Source organism: Mesoplodon bidens (assembly GCF_964165515.1).
Source record: "Mesoplodon bidens genome assembly, chromosome: 15".
Lineage (NCBI taxonomy): Eukaryota > Metazoa > Chordata > Mammalia > Artiodactyla > Ziphiidae > Mesoplodon > Mesoplodon bidens.
In genome coordinates, this window is record NC_138171.1 from 36,694,387 (window position 1) to 36,700,503 (window position 6,117).

Consider the following 6,117-nt stretch of genomic DNA (forward strand, 5'->3'; position numbering starts at 1 on the left):
AGGGTCCAATGCAGCGGCCGGCGGTCGGGCGGGCGCTGGACTGGGCGCGGGGGGGGCGGACCCCGCTGGGCCTGGTAGGTAAGCGCGGGGGCGGAGGAATCGCTCCTACTTCATTCACCCCGCCACCGCCCCATATGAGGAGGGAGGACACAGCGCCCGGGCGGACCAATCGGACGCCGGGGCTCCCCAGGGTGGGCGGGGCCGGCCCGGGCCGCGGCGCTCATTGGGCACCTGGGGCGGTTTAGGGGAGGGGCCCGCGCTGAGGGGTTGGGGAGCGCAGGCTGGAGCTGAGGGGCGATGGGCGCCCGTCTAGTCTAGTGGAGCCGTAGGGCCCCCAGTGACTTGCGCCACCGGTCCTTGTGGGCGGCGGGCGTGGTGCGAGTGCCTGTACCCAGGCGCTCAAGGGCTGTGGGCCCGAGTGTGATCTGGGAGGCGTGAGCAAGTGCGGGGATGCGCGGGTGGGGTCGTGAGAGGAGGAAAGCCCTGGCCACCCGAGGCTGAAGCTTGGAGTCCCTGCAAAGGTGTAAACTGAATGGATGAATAATCGGATGAATTTAGTAAACAATAGGAGTGTTTGTGTTAGAGTTGCGTGGACCCAGAAGGAGGTGAAGCAGGACAGCTCAGAGATTTGGGGGATCCAGAGGTGCGGGGGCCAGTCTGAAAGACCTGGATTATTTGGGTGAACCTGCTTGCGAGGAGGGAGCTTTCTCAGTCGTTACCTCATTTACGGCTTTTACATCCCCTCAGTGGGAACCTGGATGAGGCGCTCAGGTTCACAGAGGGGAAATTCCTTGCTGGAGGTCACACAGCTGTCCCCTGGCAGGGCTAGGCCTGGCTTCCCCAGAACTCTGTGACTGAGGGCCTTTCCACAGGGCGCACGATCTTTCTCCCAGACTTGGTGTCTAGAGCTGAGTTTCTAGAATTGTCCCCCTTCCCAGATCTAGAGGTCACAGTCCGGGGCTGGCACAGCAACAACTGGCCCTGGGCAGCTGGCTCCCAGTGAAGGTATTGCCCCAAGCATGACTGCAGACTTAGCCCCAGCCCCACTACTCTCTTGCTGGGTGACTCTGGGTGGCTCCCTGAACCTCTCCGAGCTGGTTCCATTTCATCACCTGCAAAGAGGGAGCAGTGACACCTGCCCAAAACACCCAGGACACACCTCATGTCGGGGTGCCTAGCAGGTTCTATCTCCTGTCACATTTTGTTTTCTTTTCCTATTTTGTTATTTATACACTACATTCATGCTTTTCCAAATTCAGAAGGTATTGAAGGTTTACAATGCCTTCAGTGAAAAGTCACTCTCTCTTCTCTCCCAGCCACTTCCATTCCCCTGAGGCAGCCACTATTCCTGATCCCTTCTGGACACAGTCTCTGCCTACAGTGCATCATCAGACATGTGGGTTTTTTTTTTCTTCTTTCATACACAACTCTCCGTGGTTACACGGAGAGTTTCACTTATTTTATCTTGGAGAGACATGCATATCTGTACACAAAAAACACACTTGTTCTCTTTGCCGCTTACCCAGTTTTCTGTTGTGTGGAGGTACCATCCATCATCTCTTTGATGTCCCCTGTGAGTGGATGAGCAGGTTGCCGCCATCATTTGCTTTCACCGAACAATAGCATGGCTCACACGTCATTTTGCACGTGAGCAAATGTAACCAAAGATAAATTCCTAGAAATGGAATCCCTAGGTCAGAAGACACGTGTGGGCGGGACTTCCGTAGGATGTGCCAAATTTCCTGCTGCAATGGTGGTTTCAGTGTACACAGCCATCAACATACAGGAGAGTTCCAGCTCCCCTGTGTCCTCGCTAGCACGCTAATTATCAATCTGTGACCTTTGGCTAAGTGATCAGTAGGAAAATAATGGTTTCTCAGTGTACTTAGGGCTATTTTTTCAGGTGGTTTATCAAGGCCCTTATCAGTCATCCTCAGCTACTGAGATTTGCCCCCTCTGCCTGTTCATCCTTCAGGCATGTGCCCCCATCCCTGGGTTTGGGCGAGGCCCCCTGGGGAGTGAGAAGAAGTTTGTTGGCTTCTTGGTAAATTTGGGGCTCACTCCCCACCACCGTGGGCTGTTCTCCCCAGAGCCTTCAGCCTACTCAGCTCCAAGCCAGGCTCCCTTCCCCCACTATGAATTCTAGACCCACGCTGACCTGGTCATTGTCCCCCAGAAACCTCCAGTTTGTCACGAGCTCCTCTGGAGTATAGCTTCCAGAGTGGAGCTGGGCCTCCCTTCTGTGCTCTTGCTTCACAGAGCAGACATGAACAGATCAAACCCACCCTTCTCTGGGCACCAGATCTTTTTTTTTTTTTTTTGCCGTACGCGGGCCTCTCACTGTTGTGGCCTCTCCCGTTGCAGAGCACAGGCTCCGGACGCGCAGGCTCAGTGGCCATGGCTCACGGGCCCAGCCGCTCCGCGGCATGTGGGATCTTCCCGGACCGGGGCACGAACCCGTGTCCCCTGCATTGGCAGGCGGACTCTCAACCACTGCGCCACCAGGGAAGCCCTGGGCACTAGATCTTTAATGATGCTACTCACAATCCCCTTAGCTTTGGGGGGCCACACTTCCCAGATTTCTGTTTTGAAACAACAGAAACCAGTTCGGACTAATTTAAATAGAAAGGGATTCATTAGAGGCTATTGAGTGTGTCATGGGTTCTCTGGGAGAGCCAGAGAACCAGGCCCAAAGGCCACACCCAGCCAGGGACGACGCCCCAAATCACACACCAGAAGCGGCTTGGTGCGGACACCCCCACTGACGCCCTGGCCAGACCCCTCATCTCATGCCAACTCTGGACGCCAGGTGCTGCCAACACAACTGTTACAGCCGCACCCCCTGCATCCCCACGAAGCTGGGAAAGCTGGGGCAGCATTGTCAGCATCTGTGCTGGGAAGGGCCTGCCTCCGAAGATGGGGTGGGGGAAGGGAGCAAGGCCCTGGACAGAGGAAGGGGGTTCAGGTGCTGGGCATCCCAAAGGGTGACAGGGTCTTGAACTTCTCCATGCTGCACCCCAGATGACATCCCTTTAGCACCCACTAGATGCCACCTGGACTCTGGGCACCCACGGTTTTCTCATTTGGTTCTCATGACAACCTGTGAGAAGGTGCAGTCATCCCTTTTCTCCCGGTGGTTCCCGTGGTGCCCGGCATCCTGCATCACTCCACTTCAGAAGAAAGGGAGGAGGCTCCGTGGGGGCTGCTGGGAGGGCCTCAGGCTGCTGCCCACCCTGACCCCATCCCCACTGACACGCGAGGCCCTTTCCTCTGCACTGCCCGGTCCCTGGCCCAGTGTCCTCACAGCACAGCCTCTGAGCACAGGGACTCTTGGGGCAGAATGGGGTCTACACAGAGGATTCAGCCAGGGAGGCAGCCGAGCTTCCAGCACTTTCCCAGAAACCAGACTCTGGGGAGGGAGGGAGTCAGAGGGTGGGACGGGGAGGGGAGCTCAGCCTGGCTCCACCATCAGTCCAGACCCTCCATCTATGGGGGGGCTACAGAGGGGATCCCTTTCCTAAGTGGACCACTGCTGTCATTTCCTATTTCCCTCATTCATTCATTCATTCATTCATTCAGTCGGTCAGTCATCTGCTTATGTAGTCAGCATTCAAGGACTGGTGCTGGGTGCTGGGGATCCATGGGAAAACCAACTGCCCTCAAGGGGTTCACAGTCAAAGGAAAGAGATGGACATCAAAGCGCAAGTAAGTGCTACAGCAGAGAAATGAATGAGGAATACAGAGGAGGGAGGGGGCCCAGGAAATTCAAAGAGGAAGTAACATTTGAGCTGGCTTTCAAAGGATGCACAGGTGTGCATGATGTGGTCCAGCTGGGAAGGGGATGCTCCCAGTGGAGGGGGCAGCCTGAGCAAAGGTGTGGGGAGTGATGAAGGCTGGAGTGTTCTGGAAACATCCAAGAGGGAGGTGTCAGAGGCCTATGGTACCTGAGCCTGCAAGGGCAGATGAGAACCAGCCAACGAAGGGTCTTGACTGCTGGGAGGGAGCTCGCATGTTCTCCTGGGCAGGGTTTGGAGAACAAGAGTGACGTGGATGGACTTGGGTGCTGCAAATTCAGTGGGTTGACATTTTGAGATGTTAGCATGTGGGTCTCCTTCCCACCCTGAACTTCCTGTGCCCCTAACCCATGTCATTTGAATCGAGTATCCCTGCCCACATATTTTTAGGGACCTACAAAATGTTTCAATTTCTTTTAGATTCAGAATGAAGAATGAATAGGAATGAATCTGTAACAATGAATCCAGCCTGGATTGCATCCATCTCTATACCAAAGTGGTCGTAAAATATAAGTTTTAAGATCTTGACCCACGCTAGCAAAAGTGCCTAAGCCTCGTGAAAGTCTTAGTGCTCCTGGCACAGGACAGGAGGCAGCTCTTGAGTTTCGAAGCATGTCTATGAAATTCACGGCAAATCAGTAGTGCAGAAAGAAAAAAGTGTTTGAATTGCAGAGTCTGGGTTTTTGAGCATCAGAGGAGACTTGGAAGGGCTGGGAGGACCAGCTGCCCCTCCAGCCTCTGCCAGGGATGCAGAAAGAGGCTTAGACAAAGGTGAGCCCCCTGGGTGCTACCCCAGGGAGGGGGTCGGATCCGAATTGGCTGAGATGAGAAGTGAGGGTCTGATCAAGATTACATTGAGTGATGATAGGAAATTAAAATTTTATTTCTGGATCTCCTGAGCTTGTGTACTGCATGCCTTGCCCATCACACAGGACTATTTTTGGAGCTGCATCAGCCAGGGCTCCACTCCACACCCCAATAAACATTTTAAAATGCACCCAATGGAGTGTGTGTGGGGGGAAATGAGGGGTGGTCCAAAGGTACAAACTTCCAGTTATAAGATAAATAAGTCCTGGGGAGGTGATGTACAGTGACTATGCTGTGTTGTATGTTTGAAAGTTGCAAAGAGAGTAGATCTTAAAAGTTCTCCTCACAAGAAAAAACTTGCAACTATATGTGGTGATGGATGTAAGCTATTGTGGTGGTCATTTCCCAGTCCATACCTATATCAAATCATTAACCGACAACAAATGTTGAGTGTCAATGATATCTCAGTAAAACTGGAAAATAAAATTTTAAAAAGGCACCCAGGGCTTCCCTGGTGGCACAGTGGTTGAGAAGCTGCCTGCCAATGCAGGGGACACGGGTTCGGGCCCTGGTCCGGGAGGATCCCACATGCCGCGGAGCAACTAGGCCCGTGTGCCACAACTGCTGAGCCTGCGCTCTGGAGCCTGTGGGCCTCAACTGCTGGGCCTGCGTGCCACAGCTGCTGAAGCCCGCACGCCTGGAGCCTGTGCTCTGCAACGAGAGAGGCCACTGTGATGAGAAGCACCACAGTGAAGAGTAGCCCCCTGTTCCCACAACTAGAGAAAGCCTGTGCGCAGCAATGAAGACCCAATGCAGCCAAAAATAAATAAATAAATAAATATTTTAAAAAGGCACCCATACCATGTTCCTCAAAAGATTAAAAATAGGATTATCATATAATTCAGCAATCCTACTTCTGGGTATATTTCCAAAAGAAATGAAAACAGGGGTTTTCACACCCTTGTTCTTTGCAGCTTTTTTTCACAGTAGTCAAGAGGTAGAAGCCATCTAAGTGTCCACTGATGGATAAATGGATAAAGATAATGTGGTCTATACACATACAGCAGAATATGATTCAGCCTTTAAAAAGGAAGAAATCCAGGGCTTCCCTGGTGGCGCAGTGGTTGGGAGTCCACCTGCCAATGCAGGGTACGCGGGTTCATCCCCCAGTCCGGGAAGATCCCACATGCCGCGGAGCGGCTGGGCCCGTGAGCCATGGCCGCTGAGTCTGCGCATCCGGAGCCTGTGCTCCACAACGGGAGAGGCCACAACAGTGAGAGGCCCGCGTACTGCAAAAAAAAAAAAAAAAAAAAAGAAGCCTGATTTCTAACTTGGGGAAGATGGTGCTTTGGGACTCGAGTCTACCATCTTCTCAGTCTGCTGGCTTTTGGAATAAAGTCGCTATTCCTTGCCCCAGCAACTCATCTCTTGATTTAATGGCCTGCCCTGCAGTGAGCAGTACGGGCTCGGACTCGGTAACACCCACCGAGCACCAAAGCTGTGAAAGTGGAGAAGC